The 17,229-nt window shown below is 44.1% G+C and overlaps 10 non-coding genes and 11 pseudogenes across 10 annotated transcripts; all 21 read left to right on the forward strand.

The window, feature by feature from the left end:
* Positions 1-453: 453 nt before the first annotated feature.
* On the forward strand, positions 454-571 carry LOC140020707 (5S ribosomal RNA; annotated as a pseudogene).
* Positions 572-1,498: 927 nt separating this feature from the next.
* LOC140017682 (5S ribosomal RNA) lies at positions 1,499-1,617 on the forward strand. The gene has a single exon (XR_011823988.1). It is a non-coding gene; the product is annotated as a 5S ribosomal RNA (ribosomal RNA).
* Positions 1,618-2,028: 411 nt separating this feature from the next.
* On the forward strand, positions 2,029-2,146 carry LOC140018988 (5S ribosomal RNA; annotated as a pseudogene).
* Positions 2,147-3,072: 926 nt separating this feature from the next.
* LOC140017178 (5S ribosomal RNA) lies at positions 3,073-3,191 on the forward strand. Its single transcript, XR_011823491.1, has one exon. It is a non-coding gene; the product is annotated as a 5S ribosomal RNA (ribosomal RNA).
* Positions 3,192-3,602: 411 nt separating this feature from the next.
* Positions 3,603-3,720, forward strand: LOC140018335 (5S ribosomal RNA; annotated as a pseudogene).
* A 925-nt stretch (positions 3,721-4,645) lies between these two features.
* LOC140020708 (5S ribosomal RNA) lies at positions 4,646-4,763 on the forward strand (annotated as a pseudogene).
* Positions 4,764-5,690: 927 nt separating this feature from the next.
* On the forward strand, positions 5,691-5,809 carry LOC140017683 (5S ribosomal RNA). The gene has a single exon (XR_011823989.1). It is a non-coding gene; the product is annotated as a 5S ribosomal RNA (ribosomal RNA).
* A 411-nt stretch (positions 5,810-6,220) lies between these two features.
* LOC140018989 (5S ribosomal RNA) lies at positions 6,221-6,338 on the forward strand (annotated as a pseudogene).
* A 926-nt stretch (positions 6,339-7,264) lies between these two features.
* LOC140017179 (5S ribosomal RNA) lies at positions 7,265-7,383 on the forward strand. The gene has a single exon (XR_011823492.1). It is a non-coding gene; the product is annotated as a 5S ribosomal RNA (ribosomal RNA).
* Positions 7,384-7,794: 411 nt separating this feature from the next.
* On the forward strand, positions 7,795-7,912 carry LOC140018990 (5S ribosomal RNA; annotated as a pseudogene).
* Positions 7,913-8,838: 926 nt separating this feature from the next.
* Positions 8,839-8,957, forward strand: LOC140017817 (5S ribosomal RNA). Its single transcript, XR_011824123.1, has one exon. It is a non-coding gene; the product is annotated as a 5S ribosomal RNA (ribosomal RNA).
* Positions 8,958-9,368: 411 nt separating this feature from the next.
* On the forward strand, positions 9,369-9,486 carry LOC140018991 (5S ribosomal RNA; annotated as a pseudogene).
* Positions 9,487-10,412: 926 nt separating this feature from the next.
* LOC140017180 (5S ribosomal RNA) lies at positions 10,413-10,531 on the forward strand. The gene has a single exon (XR_011823493.1). It is a non-coding gene; the product is annotated as a 5S ribosomal RNA (ribosomal RNA).
* Positions 10,532-10,942: 411 nt separating this feature from the next.
* On the forward strand, positions 10,943-11,060 carry LOC140018992 (5S ribosomal RNA; annotated as a pseudogene).
* A 928-nt stretch (positions 11,061-11,988) lies between these two features.
* Positions 11,989-12,107, forward strand: LOC140017181 (5S ribosomal RNA). Its single transcript, XR_011823494.1, has one exon. It is a non-coding gene; the product is annotated as a 5S ribosomal RNA (ribosomal RNA).
* Positions 12,108-12,521: 414 nt separating this feature from the next.
* Positions 12,522-12,640, forward strand: LOC140018190 (5S ribosomal RNA). Its single transcript, XR_011824491.1, has one exon. It is a non-coding gene; the product is annotated as a 5S ribosomal RNA (ribosomal RNA).
* Positions 12,641-13,053: 413 nt separating this feature from the next.
* On the forward strand, positions 13,054-13,171 carry LOC140018037 (5S ribosomal RNA). The gene has a single exon (XR_011824339.1). It is a non-coding gene; the product is annotated as a 5S ribosomal RNA (ribosomal RNA).
* A 411-nt stretch (positions 13,172-13,582) lies between these two features.
* Positions 13,583-13,700, forward strand: LOC140018479 (5S ribosomal RNA; annotated as a pseudogene).
* Positions 13,701-14,627: 927 nt separating this feature from the next.
* Positions 14,628-14,746, forward strand: LOC140018178 (5S ribosomal RNA). Its single transcript, XR_011824480.1, has one exon. It is a non-coding gene; the product is annotated as a 5S ribosomal RNA (ribosomal RNA).
* A 411-nt stretch (positions 14,747-15,157) lies between these two features.
* On the forward strand, positions 15,158-15,275 carry LOC140019786 (5S ribosomal RNA; annotated as a pseudogene).
* Positions 15,276-16,200: 925 nt separating this feature from the next.
* On the forward strand, positions 16,201-16,318 carry LOC140018336 (5S ribosomal RNA; annotated as a pseudogene).
* Positions 16,319-17,229: the final 911 nt, after the last annotated feature.

Consider the following 17,229-nt stretch of genomic DNA (forward strand, 5'->3'; position numbering starts at 1 on the left):
CACCCCTAGGTGACCCCCTGGGAAATCCTCGTGTTGCACCCCTCCCTTTTTTGTTTCGAAATCCAAATTTCCCCTTCGTTCTTTATGCTGTAGTAATTTAGCTCCGTCGGAACGATTGCTTTATATTTTGCTTCTTATCGAAGCATGAAGGCGAATCTGAAGGCGCGAGACAAGTCAGGAACGGTACGGCTGGATCGAAGCCCGGATCGTCGGTCAAAGTTGTCGGCGCAAATGTATAAGCGCAAGCGTGAAGGATCAATTTCAGGATAATTGAGAGTTGGGCGACGAGGGAAAAAAAAGGTGCAAAGCAACAAGAAAAAAATATAAAAGTAAATAAATAAAAGGATGAGAAGAAATTCATGAATTGACGCTTAGAATGAATTCGGGTCCAGAAAAGCCAAACTGCTTCACAGGACGTGGCAGTTTAAAAGAATAAAGCGAAAGGAACATGGCGGGTGCGATCATACCAGCACTAATGCACCGGATCCCATCAGAACTTCGAAGTTAAGCGTGCTTGGGCGACAGTATTACTAGGATGGGTGACCCTAGGCCGGTCAACGGGTCGGGTCTACACCCGGATCCGGATCGGATCCCTGAAATTTTTGCGGGTATAGGTAGGGATTTAATTCCGTTATCCGGATCCGGATCCGTTTTTTCAAACAAAAAAACGGGTCGAATACGGAATATAGTATTCCGACCCGTATTAGACCCGGATCCGGATATAAATGATTTAATAATTTATAAAAAATATATATTATCAATATAATTTGATTAGGATGATGTATTTGAGTAAAATCAATTTGATTTATTTTCTTATTTGGTTTTTTCTTTGCATTAGTTAGAAATTAGTTTACAAATATATCTTTTTCTCTTTTTTGTTAGAAATTATAAATTTTGGCAAATTTGTTCGGGTAGACCCGACCCGGATCCGAGACTCGCCGGGTCCGGATCCGGAACACCGAATAAAAGACCCGTCGGGTAAACGGGTCGGATCCGGGTCCGGGTCCAGAATAATGAATTCCGGCCCGGACCCGGCCCGTTGACACCCCTAGGTGACCCCCTGGGAAATCCTCGTGTTGCACCCCTCCCTTTTTTGTTTCGAAATCCAAATTTCCCCTTCGTTCTTTATGCTGTAGTAATTTAGCTCCGTCGGAACGATTGCTTTATATTTTGCTTCTCATCGAAGCATGAAGGCGGATCTGAAGGCGCGAGACAAGTCAGGAACGGTACGGCTGGATCGAAGCCCGGATCGTCGGTCAAAGTTGTCGGCGCAAATGTATAAGCGCAAGCGTGAAGGATCAATTTCAGGATAATTGAGAGTTGCGCGACGAGGGAAAAAAAAATGGTGCAAATCAACAAGAAAAAAATTTAAAAGTAAATAAATAAAAGGATGAGGGGAAATTCTTGAATTGACGCTTAAAATGAATTCGGGTCCAGAAAAGCAACACTGCTTCACAGGACGGGACAGTTTAAAAGAATAAAGCGAAAGGAACATGGCGGGTGCGATCATACCAGCACTAATGCACCAGATCCCATCAGAACTCCGAAGTTAAGCGTGCTTGGGCGAGAGTAGTACTAGGATGGGTGACCCCCTGGGAAGTCCTCGTGTTGCACCCCTCCCTTTTTTGTTTCGAAATCCAAATTTCCCCTTCGTTCTTTATGCTGTAGTAATTTAGCTCCGTCGGAACGATTGCTTTATATTTTGCTTCTTATCGAAGCATGAAGGCGGATCTGAAGGCGCGAGACAAGTCAGGAACGGTACGGCTGGATCGAAGCCCGGATCGTCGGTCAAAGTTGTCGGCGCAAATGTATAAGCGCAAGCGTGAAGGATCACTTTCAGGATAATTGAGAGTTGTGCGACGAGGGAAAAAAAAGGTGCAAAGCAACAAGAAAAAAATATAAAAGTAAATAAATAAAAGGATGAGAGGAAATTCATGAACTGACGCTTAGAATGAATTCGGGTCCAGAAAAGCCAAACTGCTTCACAGGACGTGGCAGTTTAAAAGAATAAAGCGAAAGGAACATGGCGGGTGCGATCATACCAGCACTAATGCACCGGATCCCATCAGAACTCCGAAGTTAAGCGTGCTTGGGCGACAGTAGTACTAGGATGGGTGACCCTAGGCCTGTCAACGGGTCGGGTCTAGACCCGGATCCGGATCGGATCCCTGAAATTTTTGCGGGTATGGGTACGGATTTAATTCCGTTAACCGGATCCGGATCCGTTTTTTCAAACAAAAAAACGGGTCGAATACGGAATATAGTATTCCGACCCGTATTAGACCCGGATCCGGATATAAATGATTTAATAATTTATAAAAAAAATATATTATCAATATAATTTGATTAGGATGATGTATTTGAGTAAAATCAATTTGATTTATTTTCTTATTTGGTTTTTTCTTTGCATTAGCTAGAAATTTGTTTACAAATATATCTTTTTCTCTTTTTGTTAGAAATTATAAATTTTGGCAAATTTGTTCGGGTAGACCCGACCCGGATCCGAGACTCGCCGGGTCCGGATCCGGAACACAGAATAAAAGACCCGTCGGGTAAACGGGTCGGATCCGGGTCCGGGTCCGGAATAATGAATTCCGGCCCGGACCCGGCCCGTTGACACCCCTAGGTGACCCCCTGGGAAATATTCGTGTTGCACCCCTCCCTTTTTTGTTTCGAAATCCAAATTTCCCCTTCGTTCTTTATGCTGTAGTAATTTAGCTCCGTCGGAACGATTGCTTTTTATTTTGCTTCTCATCGAAGCATGAAGGCGGATCTGAAGGCGCGAGACAAGTCAGGAACGGTACGGCTGGATCGAAGCCCGGATCGTCGGTCAAAGTTGTCGGCGCAAATGTATAAGCGCAAGCGTGAAGGATCAATTTCAGGATAATTGAGAGTTGCGCGACGAGGGAAAAAAAAATGGTGCAAATCAACAAGAAAAAAATGTAAAAGTAAATAAATAAAAGGATGAGGGGAAATTCTTGAATTGACGCTTAAAATGAATTGGGGTCCATAAAAGCCACACTGCTTCACAGGACGGGGCAGTTTAAAAGAATAAAGCGAAAGGAACATGGCGGGTGCGATCATACCAGCACTAATGCACCGGATCCCATCAGAACTCCGAAGTTAAGCGTGCTTGGGCGAGAGTAGTACTAGGATGGGTGACCCCCTGGGAAGTCCTCGTGTTGCACCCCTCCCTTTTTTGTTTCGAAATCCAAATTTCCCCTTCGTTCTTTATGCTGTAGTAATTTAGCTCCGTCGGAACGATTGCTTTATATTTTGCTTCTTATCGAAGCATGAAGGCGGATCTGAAGGCGCGAGACAAGTCAGGAACGGTACGGCTGGATCGAAGCCCGGATCGTCGGTCAAAGTTGTCGGCGCAAATGTATAAGCGCAAGCGTGAAGGATCACTTTCAGGATAATTGAGAGTTGTGCGACGAGGGAAAAAAAAGTTGCAAAGCAACAAGAAAAAAATATAAAAGTAAATAAATAAAAGGATGAGAGGAAATTCATGAACTGACGCTTAGAATGAATTCGGGTCCAGAAAAGCCAAACTGCTTCACAGGACGTGGCAGTTTAAAAGAATAAAGCGAAAGGAACATGGCGGGTGCGATCATACCAGCACTAATGCACCGGATCCCATCAGAACTCCGAAGTTAAGCGTGCTTGGGCGACAGTAGTACTAGGATGGGTGACCCTAGGCCGGTCAACGGGTCGGGTCTACACCCGGATCCGGATCGGATCCCTGAAATTTTTGCGGGTATGGGTAGGGATTTAATTCCGTTATCCGGATTCGGATCCGTTTTTTCAAACAAAAAAACGGGTCGGATACGGAATATAGTATTCCGACCCGTATTAGACCCGGATCCGGATATAAATGATTTAATAATTTATAAAAAATATATATTATCAATATAATTTGATTAGGATGATGTATTTGAGTAAAATCAATTTGATTTATTTTCTTATTTGGTTTTTTCTTTGCATTAGTTAGAAATTAGTTTACAAATATATCTTTTTCTCTTTTTTGTTAGAAATTATAAATTTTGGCAAATTTGTTCGGGTAGACCCGACCCGGATCCGAGACTCGCCGGGTCCGGATCCGAAACACCGAATAAAAGACCCGTCGGGTAAACGGGTCGGATCCGGGTCCGGGTCCAGAATAATGAATTCCGGCCCGGTCCCGGCACGTTGACACCCCTAGGTGACCCCCTGGGAAATCCTCGTGTTGCACCCCTCCCTTTTTTGTTTCGAAATCCAAATTTCCCCTTCGTTCTTTATGCTGTAGTAATTTAGCTCCGTCGGAACGATTGCTTTATATTTTGCTTCTTATCGAAGCATGAAGGCGAATCTGAAGGCGCGAGACAAGTCAGGAACGGTACGGCTGGATCGAAGCCCGGATCGTCGGTCAAAGTTGTCGGCGCAAATGTATAAGCGCAAGCGTGAAGGATCAATTTCAGGATAATTGAGAGTTGGGCGACGAGGGAAAAAAAAGGTGCAAAGCAACAAGAAAAAAATATAAAAGTAAATAAATAAAAGGATGAGAAGAAATTCATGAATTGACGCTTAGAATGAATTCGGGTCCAGAAAAGCCAAACTGCTTCACAGGACGTGGCAGTTTAAAAGAATAAAGCGAAAGGAACATGGCGGGTGCGATCATACCAGCACTAATGCACCGGATCCCATCAGAACTTCGAAGTTAAGCGTGCTTGGGCGACAGTATTACTAGGATGGGTGACCCTAGGCCGGTCAACGGGTCGGGTCTACACCCGGATCCGGATCGGATCCCTGAAATTTTTGCGGGTATAGGTAGGGATTTAATTCCGTTATCCGGATCCGGATCCGTTTTTTCAAACAAAAAAACGGGTCGAATACGGAATATAGTATTCCGACCCGTATTAGACCCGGATCCGGATATAAATGATTTAATAATTTATAAAAAATATATATTATCAATATAATTTGATTAGGATGATGTATTTGAGTAAAATCAATTTGATTTATTTTCTTATTTGGTTTTTTCTTTGCATTAGTTAGAAATTAGTTTACAAATATATCTTTTTCTCTTTTTTGTTAGAAATTATAAATTTTGGCAAATTTGTTCGGGTAGACCCGACCCGGATCCGAGACTCGCCGGGTCCGGATCCGGAACACCGAATAAAAGACCCGTCGGGTAAACGGGTCGGATCCGGGTCCGGGTCCAGAATAATGAATTCCGGCCCGGACCCGGCCCGTTGACACCCCTAGGTGACCCCCTGGGAAATCCTCGTGTTGCACCCCTCCCTTTTTTGTTTCGAAATCCAAATTTCCCCTTCGTTCTTTATGCTGTAGTAATTTAGCTCCGTCGGAACGATTGCTTTATATTTTGCTTCTCATCGAAGCATGAAGGCGGATCTGAAGGCGCGAGACAAGTCAGGAACGGTACGGCTGGATCGAAGCCCGGATCGTCGGTCAAAGTTGTCGGCGCAAATGTATAAGCGCAAGCGTGAAGGATCAATTTCAGGATAATTGAGAGTTGCGCGACGAGGGAAAAAAAAATGGTGCAAATCAACAAGAAAAAAATTTAAAAGTAAATAAATAAAAGGATGAGGGGAAATTCTTGAATTGACGCTTAAAATGAATTCGGGTCCAGAAAAGCAACACTGCTTCACAGGACGGGACAGTTTAAAAGAATAAAGCGAAAGGAACATGGCGGGTGCGATCATACCAGCACTAATGCACCAGATCCCATCAGAACTCCGAAGTTAAGCGTGCTTGGGCGAGAGTAGTACTAGGATGGGTGACCCCCTGGGAAGTCCTCGTGTTGCACCCCTCCCTTTTTTGTTTCGAAATCCAAATTTCCCCTTCGTTCTTTATGCTGTAGTAATTTAGCTCCGTCGGAACGATTGCTTTATATTTTGCTTCTTATCGAAGCATGAAGGCGGATCTGAAGGCGCGAGACAAGTCAGGAACGGTACGGCTGGATCGAAGCCCGGATCGTCGGTCAAAGTTGTCGGCGCAAATGTATAAGCGCAAGCGTGAAGGATCACTTTCAGGATAATTGAGAGTTGTGCGACGAGGGAAAAAAAAGGTGCAAAGCAACAAGAAAAAAATATAAAAGTAAATAAATAAAAGGATGAGAGGAAATTCATGAACTGACGCTTAGAATGAATTCGGGTCCAGAAAAGCCAAACTGCTTCACAGGACGTGGCAGTTTAAAAGAATAAAGCGAAAGGAACATGGCGGGTGCGATCATACCAGCACTAATGCACCGGATCCCATCAGAACTCCGAAGTTAAGCGTGCTTGGGCGACAGTAGTACTAGGATGGGTGACCCTAGGCCTGTCAACGGGTCGGGTCTAGACCCGGATCCGGATCGGATCCCTGAAATTTTTGCGGGTATGGGTACGGATTTAATTCCGTTAACCGGATCCGGATCCGTTTTTTCAAACAAAAAAACGGGTCGAATACGGAATATAGTATTCCGACCCGTATTAGACCCGGATCCGGATATAAATGATTTAATAATTTATAAAAAAAATATATTATCAATATAATTTGATTAGGATGATGTATTTGAGTAAAATCAATTTGATTTATTTTCTTATTTGGTTTTTTCTTTGCATTAGCTAGAAATTTGTTTACAAATATATCTTTTTCTCTTTTTGTTAGAAATTATAAATTTTGGCAAATTTGTTCGGGTAGACCCGACCCGGATCCGAGACTCGCCGGGTCCGGATCCGGAACACAGAATAAAAGACCCGTCGGGTAAACGGGTCGGATCCGGGTCCGGGTCCGGAATAATGAATTCCGGCCCGGACCCGGCCCGTTGACACCCCTAGGTGACCCCCTGGGAAATATTCGTGTTGCACCCCTCCCTTTTTTGTTTCGAAATCCAAATTTCCCCTTCGTTCTTTATGCTGTAGTAATTTAGCTCCGTCGGAACGATTGCTTTTTATTTTGCTTCTCATCGAAGCATGAAGGCGGATCTGAAGGCGCGAGACAAGTCAGGAACGGTACGGCTGGATCGAAGCCCGGATCGTCGGTCAAAGTTGTCGGCGCAAATGTATAAGCGCAAGCGTGAAGGATCAATTTCAGGATAATTGAGAGTTGCGCGACGAGGGAAAAAAAAATGGTGCAAATCAACAAGAAAAAAATGTAAAAGTAAATAAATAAAAGGATGAGGGGAAATTCTTGAATTGACGCTTAAAATGAATTGGGGTCCATAAAAGCCACACTGCTTCACAGGACGGGGCAGTTTAAAAGAATAAAGCGAAAGGAACATGGCGGGTGCGATCATACCAGCACTAATGCACCGGATCCCATCAGAACTCCGAAGTTAAGCGTGCTTGGGCGAGAGTAGTACTAGGATGGGTGACCCCCTGGGAAGTCCTCGTGTTGCACCCCTCCCTTTTTTGTTTCGAAATCCAAATTTCCCCTTCGTTCTTTATGCTGTAGTAATTTAGCTCCGTCGGAACGATTGCTTTATATTTTGCTTCTTATCGAAGCATGAAGGCGGATCTGAAGGCGCGAGACAAGTCAGGAACGGTACGGCTGGATCGAAGCCCGGATCGTCGGTCAAAGTTGTCGGCGCAAATGTATAAGCGCAAGCGTGAAGGATCACTTTCAGGATAATTGAGAGTTGTGCGACGAGGGAAAAAAAAGGTGCAAAGCAACAAGAAAAAAATATAAAAGTAAATAAATAAAAGGATGAGAGGAAATTCATGAACTGACGCTTAGAATGAATTCGGGTCCAGAAAAGCCAAACTGCTTCACAGGACGTGGCAGTTTAAAAGAATAAAGCGAAAGGAACATGGCGGGTGCGATCATACCAGCACTAATGCACCGGATCCCATCAGAACTCCGAAGTTAAGCGTGCTTGGGCGACAGTAGTACTAGGATGGGTGACCCTAGGCCTGTCAACGGGTCGGGTCTAGACCCGGATCCGGATCGGATCCCTGAAATTTTTGCGGGTATGGGTACGGATTTAATTCCGTTAACCGGATCCGGATCCGTTTTTTCAAACAAAAAAACGGGTCGAATACGGAATATAGTATTCCGACCCGTATTAGACCCGGATCCGGATATAAATGATTTAATAATTTATAAAAAAAATATATTATCAATATAATTTGATTAGGATGATGTATTTGAGTAAAATCAATTTGATTTATTTTCTTATTTGGTTTTTTCTTTGCATTAGCTAGAAATTTGTTTACAAATATATCTTTTTCTCTTTTTGTTAGAAATTATAAATTTTGGCAAATTTGTTCGGGTAGACCCGACCCGGATCCGAGACTCGCCGGGTCCGGATCCGGAACACAGAATAAAAGACCCGTCGGGTAAACGGGTCGGATCCGGGTCCGGGTCCGGAATAATGAATTCCGGCCCGGACCCGGCCCGTTGACACCCCTAGGTGACCCCCTGGGAAATCCTCGTGTTGCACCCCTCCCTTTTTTGTTTCGAAATCCAAATTTCCCCTTCGTTCTTTATGCTGTAGTAATTTAGCTCCGTCGGAACGACTGCTTTTTATTTTGCTTCTCATCGAAGCATGAAGGCGGATCTGAAGGCGCGAGACAAGTCAGGAACGGTACGGCTGGATCGAAGCCCGGATCGTCGGTCAAAGTTGTCGGCGCAAATGTATAAGCGCAAGCGTGAAGGATCAATTTCAGGATAATTGAGAGTTGCGCGACGAGGGAAAAAAAAATGGTGCAAATCAACAAGAAAAAAATGTAAAAGTAAATAAATAAAAGGATGAGGGGAAATTCTTGAATTGACGCTTAAAATGAATTGGGGTCCATAAAAGCCACACTGCTTCACAGGACGGGGCAGTTTAAAAGAATAAAGCGAAAGGAACATGGCGGGTGCGATCATACCAGCACTAATGCACCGGATCCCATCAGAACTCCGAAGTTAAGCGTGCTTGGGCGAGAGTAGTACAAGGATGGGTGACCCCCTGGGAAGTCCTCGTGTTGCACCCCTCCCTTTTTTGTTTCGAAATCCAAATTTCCCCTTCGTTCTTTATGCTGTAGTAATTTAGCTCCGTCGGAACGATTGCTTTATATTTTGCTTCTTATCGAAGCATGAAGGTGGATCTGAAGGCGCGAGACAAGTCAGGAACGGTGCGGCTGGATCGAAGCCCGGATCGTCGGTCAAAGTTGTCGGCGCAAATGTATAAGCGCAAGCGTGAAGGATCACTTTCAGGATAATTGAGAGTTGTGCGACGAGGGAAAAAAAAGGTGCAAAGCAACAAGAAAAAAATATAAAAGTAAATAAATAAAAGGATGAGAGGAAATTCATGAACTGACGCTTAGAATGAATTCGGGTCCAGAAAAGCCAAACTGCTTCACAGGACGTGGCAGTTTAAAAGAATAAAGCGAAAGGAACATGGCGGGTGCGATCATACCAGCACTAATGCACCGGATCCCATCAGAACTCCGAAGTTAAGCGTGCTTGGGCGACAGTAGTACTAGGATGGGTGACCCTAGGCCTGTCAACGGGTCGGGTCTAGACCCGGATCCGGATCGGATCCCTGAAATTTTTGCGGGTATGGGTACGGATTTAATTCCGTTAACCGGATCCGGATCCGTTTTTTCAAACAAAAAAACGGGTCGAATACGGAATATAGTATTCCGACCCGTATTAGACCCGGATCCGGATATAAATGATTTAATAATTTATAAAAAAAATATATTATCAATATAATTTGATTAGGATGATGTATTTGAGTAAAATCAACTTGATTTATTTTCTTATTTGGTTTTTTCTTTGCATTAGCTAGAAATTTGTTTACAAATATATCTTTTTCTCTTTTTGTTAGAAATTATAAATTTTGGCAAATTTGTTCGGGTAGACCCGACCCGGATCCGAGACTCGCCGGGTCCGGATCCGGAACACAGAATAAAAGACCCGTCGGGTAAACGGGTCGGATCCGGGTCCGGGTCCGGAATAATGAATTCCGGCCCGGACCCGGCCCGTTGACACCCCTAGGTGACCCCCTGGGAAATCTTCGTGTTGCACCCCTCCCTTTTTTGTTTCGAAATCCAAATTTCCCCTTCGTTCTTTATGCTGTAGTAATTTAGCTCCGTCGGAACGATTGCTTTTTATTTTGCTTCTCATCGAAGCATGAAGGCGGATCTGAAGGCGCGAGACAAGTCAGGAACGGTACGGCTGGATCGAAGCCCGGATCGTCGGTCAAAGTTGTCGGCGCAAATGTATAAGCGCAAGCGTGAAGGATCAATTTCAGGATAATTGAGAGTTGCGCGACGAGGGAAAAAAAAATGGTGCAAATCAACAAGAAAAAAATGTAAAAGTAAATAAATAAAAGGATGAGGGGAAATTCTTGAATTGACGCTTAAAATGAATTGGGGTCCATAAAAGCCACACTGCTTCACAGGACGGGGCAGTTTAAAAGAATAAAGCGAAAGGAACATGGCGGGTGCGATCATACCAGCACTAATGCACCGGATCCCATCAGAACTCCGAAGTTAAGCGTGCTTGGGCGAGAGTAGTACTAGGATGGGTGACCCCCTGGGAAGTCCTCGTGTTGCACCCCTCCCTTTTTTGTTTCGAAATCCAAATTTCCCCTTCGTTCTTTATGCTGTAGTAATTTAGCTCCGTCGGAACGATTGCTTTATATTTTGCTTCTTATCGAAGCATGAAGGCGGATCTGAAGGCGCGAGACAAGTCAGGAACGGTACGGCTGGATCGAAGCCCGGATCGTCGGTCAAAGTTGTCGGCGCAAATGTATAAGCGCAAGCGTGAAGGATCACTTTCAGGATAATTGAGAGTTGTGCGACGAGGGAAAAAAAAGGTGCAAAGCAACAAGAAAAAAATATAAAAGTAAATAAATAAAAGGATGAGAGGAAATTCATGAACTGACGCTTAGAATGAATTCGGGTCCAGAAAAGCCAAACTGCTTCACAGGACGTGGCAGTTTAAAAGAATAAAGCGAAAGGAACATGGCGGGTGCGATCATACCAGCACTAATGCACCGGATCCCATCAGAACTCCGAAGTTAAGCGTGCTTGGGCGACAGTAGTACTAGGATGGGTGACCCTAGGCCTGTCAACGGGTCGGGTCTAGACCCGGATCCGGATCGGATCCCTAAAATTTTTGCGGGTATGGGTAGGGATTTAATTCCGTTATCCGGATCCGGATCCGTTTTTTCAAACAAAAAAACGGGTCGGATACGGAATATAGTATTCCGACCCGTATTAGACCCGGATCCGGATATAAATGATTTAATAATTTATAAAAAATATATATTATCAATATAATTTGATTAGGATGATGTATTTGAGTAAAATCAATTTGATTTATTTTCTTATTTGGTTTTTTCTTTGCATTAGTTAGAAATTAGTTTACAAATATATCTTTTTCTCTTTTTTGTTAGAAATTATAAATTTTGGCAAATTTGTTCGGGTAGACCCGACCCGGATCCGAGACTCGCCGGGTCCGGATCCGAAACACCGAATAAAAGACCCGTCGGGTAAACGGGTCGGATCCGGGTCCGGGTCCAGAATAATGAATTCCGGCCCGGTCCCGGCACGTTGACACCCCTAGGTGACCCCCTGGGAAATCCTCGTGTTGCACCCCTCCCTTTTTTGTTTCGAAATCCAAATTTCCCCTTCGTTCTTTATGCTGTAGTAATTTAGCTCCGTCGGAACGATTGCTTTATATTTTGCTTCTCATCGAAGCATGAAGGCGGATCTGAAGGCGCGAGACAAGTCAGGAACGGTACGGCTGGATCGAAGCCCGGATCGTCGGTCAAAGTTGTCGGCGCAAATGTATAAGCGCAAGCGTGAAGGATCAATTTCAGGATAATTGAGAGTTGCGCGACGAGGGAAAAAAAAAATGGTGCAAATCAACAAGAAAAAAATGTAAAAGTAAATAAATAAAAGGATGAGGGGAAATTCTTGAATTGACGCTTAAAATGAATTCGGGTCCAGAAAAGCCACACTGCTTCACAGGACGGGGCAGTTTAAAAGAATAAAGCGAAAGGAACATGGCGGGTGCGATCATACCAGCACTAATGCACCGGATCCCATCAGAACTCCGAAGTTAAGCGTGCTTGGGCGAGAGTAGTACTAGGATGGGTGACCCCCTGGGAAGTCCTCGTGTTGCACCCCTCCCTTTTTTGTTTCGAAATTCAAATTTTCCCTTCGTTCTTTATGCTGTAGTAATTTAGCTCCGTCGGAACGATTGCTTTATATTTTGCTTCTTATCGAAGTATGAAGGCGGATCTGAAGGCGCGAGACAAGTCAGTAACGGTACGGCTGGATCGAAGCCCGGATCGTCGGTCAAAGTTGTCGGCGCAAATGTATAAGCGCAAGCGTGAAGGATCAATTTCAGGATAATTGAGAGTTGCGCGACGAGGGAAAAAAAAAATGGTGCAAATCAACAAGAAAAAAATGTAAAAGTAAATAAATAAAAGGATGAGGGGAAATTCTTGAATTGACGCTTAAAATGAATTCGGGTCCAGAAAAGCCAAACTGCTTCACAGGACGTGGCAGTTTAAAAGAATAAAGCGAAAGGAACATGGCGGGTGCGATCATACCAGCACTAATGCACCCGATCCCATCAGAACTCCAAAGTTAAGCGTGATTGGGCGAGAGTAGTACTAGGATGGGAGACCCCCTGGGAAGTCCTCGTGTTGCACCCCTCCCTTTTTTGTTTCGAAATCCAAATTTTCCCTTCGTTCTTTATGCTGTAGTAATTTAGCTCCGTCGGAACGATTGCTTTATATTTTGCTTCTTATCGAAGTATGAAGGCGGATCTGAAGGCGCGAGACAAGTCAGGAACGGTACGGCTGGATCGAAGCCCGGATCGTCGGTCAATGTTGTCGGCGCAAATGTATAAGCGCAAGCATGAAGGATCAATTTCAGGATAATTGAGAGTTGCGCGACGAGGGAAAAAAAAATGGTGCAAATCAACAAGAAAAAAATGTAAAAGTAAATAAATAAAATGATGAGGGGAAATTCTTGAATTGACGCTTAAAATGAATTCGGGTCCAGAAAAGCCACACTGCTTCACAGGACGGGGCAGTTTAAAAGAATAAAGCGAAAGGAACATGGCGGGTGCGATCATACCAGCACTAATGCACCAGATCCCATCAGAACTCCGAAGTTAAGCGTGCTTGGGCGAGAGTAGTACTAGGATGGGTGACCCCTGGGAAGTCCTCGTGTTGCACCCCTCCCTTTTTTGTTTCGAAATCCAAATTTCCCCTTCGTTCTTTATGCTGTAGTAATTTAGCTCCGTCGGAACGATTGCTTTATATTTTGCTTCTTATCGAAGCATGAAGGCGGATCTGAAGGCGCGAGACAAGTCAGGAACGGTACGGCTGGATCGAAGCCCGGATCGTCGGTCAAAGTTGTCGGCGCAAATGTATAAGCGCAAGCGTGAAGGATCACTTTCTGGATAATTGAGAGTTGTGCGACGAGGGAAAAAAAAGGTGCAAAGCAACAAGAAAAAAATATAAAAGTAAATAAATAAAAGGATGAGAGGAAATTCATGAACTGACGCTTAGAATGAATTCGGGTCCAGAAAAGCCAAACTGCTTCACAGGACGTGGCAGTTTAAAAGAATAAAGCGAAAGGAACATGGCGGGTGCGATCATACCAGCACTAATGCACCGGATCCCATCAGAACTCCGAAGTTAAGCGTGCTTGGGCGACGGTAGTACTAGGATGGGTGACCCTAGGCCTGTCAACGGGTCGGGTCTAGACCCGGATCCGGATCGGATCCCTGAAATTTTTGCGGGTATGGGTAGGGATTTAATTCCGTTATCCGGATCCGGATCCGTTTTTTCAAACAAAAAAACGGGTCGGATACGGAATATGGTATTCCGACCCGTATTAGACCCGGATCCGGATATAAATGATTTAATAATTTATAAAAAATATATATTATCAATATAATTTGATTAGGATGATGTATTTGAGTAAAATCAATTTGATTTATTTTCTTATTTGGTTTTTTCTTTACATTAGCTAGAAATTTGTTTACAAATATATCTTTTTCTCTTTTTTGTTAGAAATTATAAATTTTGGCAAATTTGTTCGGGTAGACCCGACCCGGATCCGAGACTCGCCGGGTCCGGATCCGGAACACAGAATAAAAGACCCGTCGGGTAAACGGGTCGGATCCGGGTCCGGGTCCGGAATAATGAATTCCGGCCCGGACCCGGCCCGTTGACACCCCTAGGTGACCCCCTGGGAAATCTTCGTGTTGCACCCCTCCCTTTTTTGTTTCGAAATCCAAATTTCCCCTTCGTTCTTTATGCTGTAGTAATTTAGCTCCGTCGGAACGATTGCTTTTTATTTTGCTTCTCATCGAAGCATGAAGGCGGATCTGAAGGCGCGAGACAAGTCAGGAACGGTACGGCTGGATCGAAGCCCGGATCGTCGGTCAAAGTTGTCGGCGCAAATGTATAAGCGCAAGCGTGAAGGATCAATTTCAGGATAATTGAGAGTTGCGCGACGAGGGAAAAAAAAATGGTGCAAATCAACAAGAAAAAAATGTAAAAGTAAATAAATAAAAGGATGAGGGGAAATTCTTGAATTGACGCTTAAAATGAATTGGGGTCCATAAAAGCCACACTGCTTCACAGGACGGGGCAGTTTAAAAGAATAAAGCGAAAGGAACATGGCGGGTGCGATGATACCAGCACTAATGCATTGGATCCCATCAGAACTCCGAATTTAAGCGTGCTTGGGCGAGAGTAGTACTAGGATGGGTGACCCCCTGGGAAGTCCTCGTGTTGCACCCCTCCCTTTTTTGTTTCGAAATCCAAATTTCCCCTTCGTTCTTTATGCTGTAGTAATTTAGCTCCGTCGGAACGATTGCTTTATATTTTGCTTCTTATCGAAGCATGAAGGCGAATCTGAAGGCGCGAGACAAGTCAGGAACGGTACGGCTGGATCGAAGCCCGGATCGTCGGTCAAAGTTGTCGGCGCAAATGTATAAGCGCAAGCGTGAAGGATCAATTTAAGGATAATTGAGAGTTGTGCGACGAGGGAAAAAAAAGGTGCAAAGCAACAAGAAAAAAATATAAAAGTAAAAAAATAGAAGGATGAGAGGAAATTCATGAATTGACGCTTAGACTGAATTCGGGTCCAGAAAAGCCAAACTGCTTCACAGGACGTGGCAGTTTAAAAGAATAGAGCGAAAGGAACATGGCGGGTGCGATCATACCAGCACTAATGCACCGGATCCCATCAGAACTTCGAAGTTAAGCGTGCTTGGGCGACAGTAGTACTAGGATGGGTGACCCTAGGCCGGTCAACGGGTCGGGTCTACACCCGGATCCGGATCGGATCCCTGAAATTTTTGCGGGTATGGGTAGGGATTTAATTCCGTTATCCGGATCCGGATCCGTTTTTTCAAACAAAAAAACGGGTCGGATACGGAATATAGTATTCCGACCCGTATTAGACCCGGATCCGGATATAAATGATTTAATAATTTATAAAAAATATATATTATCAATATAATTTGATTAGGATGATGTATTTGAGTAAAATCAATTTGATTTATTTTCTTATTTGGTTTTTTCTTTGCATTAGTTAGAAATTAGTTTACAAATATATCTTTTTCTCTTTTTTGTTAGAAATTATAAATTTTGGCAAATTTGTTCGGGTAGACCCGACCCGGATCCGAGACTCGCCGGGTCCGGATCCGGAACACCGAATAAAAGACCCGTCGGGTAAACGGGTCGGATCCGGGGCCGGGTCCAGAATAATGAATTCCGGCCCGGACCCGGCACGTTGACACCCCTAGGTGACCCTCTGGGAAATCCTCGTGTTGCACCCCTCCCTTTTTTGTTTCGAAATCCAAATTTCCCCTTCGTTCTTTATGCTGTAGTAATTTAGCTCCGTCGGAACGATTGCTTTATATTTTGCTTCTTATCGAAGCATGAAGGCGGATCTGAAGGCGCGAGACAAGTCAGGAACGGTGCGGCTGGATCGAAGCCCGGATCGTCGGTCAAAGTTGTCGGCGCAAATGTATAAGCGCAAGCGTGAAGGATCACTTTCAGGATAATTGAGAGTTGTGCGACGAGGGAAAAAAAAGGTGCAAAGCAACAAGAAAAAAATATAAAAGTAAATAAATAAAAGGATGAGAGGAAATTCATGAACTGACGCTTAGAATGAATTCGGGTCCAGAAAAGCCAAACTGCTTCACAGGACGTGGCAGTTTAAAAGAATAAAGCGAAAGGAACATGGCGGGTGCGATCATACCAGCACTAATGCACCGGATCCCATCAGAACTCCGAAGTTAAGCGTGCTTGGGCGACAGTAGTACTAGGATGGGTGACCCTAGGCCGGTCAACGGGTCGGGTCTACACCCGGATCCGGATCGGATCCCTGAAATTTTTGCGGGTATGGGTAGGGATTTAATTCCGTTATCCGGATTCGGATCCGTTTTTTCAAACAAAAAAACGGGTCGGATACGGAATATAGTATTCCGACCCGTATTAGACCCGGATCCGGATATAAATGATTTAATAATTTATAAAAAAAATATATTATCAATATAATTTGATTAGGATGATGTATTTGAGTAAAATCAATTTGATTTATTTTCTTATTTGGTTTTTTCTTTGCATTAGCTAGAAATTTGTTTACAAATATATCTTTTTCTCTTTTTGTTAGAAATTATAAATTTTGGCAAATTTGTTCGGGTAGACCCGACCCGGATCCGAGACTCGCCGGGTCCGGATCCGGAACACAGAATAAAAGACCCGTCGGGTAAACGGGTCGGATCCGGGTCCGGGTCCGGAATAATGAATTCCGGCCCGGACCAGGCCCGTTGACACCCCTAGGTGACCCCCTGGGAAATCTTCGTGTTGCACCCCTCCCTTTTTTGTTTCGAAATCCAAATTTCCCCTTCGTTCTTTATGCTGTAGTAATTTAGCTCCGTCGGAACGATTGCTTTTTATTTTGCTTCTCATCGAAGCATGAAGGCGGATCTGAAGGCGCGAGACAAGTCAGGAACGGTACGGCTGGATCGAAGCCCGGATCGTCGGTCAAAGTTGTCGGCGCAAATGTATAAGCGCAAGCGTGAAGGATCACTTTCAGGATAATTGAGAGTTGTGCGACGAGGGAAAAAAAAGGTGCAAAGCAACAAGAAAAAAATATAAAAGTAAATAAATAAAAGGATGAGAGGAAATTCATGAACTGACGCTTAGAATGAATTCGGGTCCAGAAAAGCCAAACTGCTTCACAGGACGTGGCAGTTTAAAAGAATAAAGCG

This window comes from Coffea arabica, chromosome 11c (assembly GCF_036785885.1).
Source record: "Coffea arabica cultivar ET-39 chromosome 11c, Coffea Arabica ET-39 HiFi, whole genome shotgun sequence".
In the NCBI taxonomy this organism is placed as follows: Eukaryota; Viridiplantae; Streptophyta; class Magnoliopsida; order Gentianales; family Rubiaceae; genus Coffea; species Coffea arabica.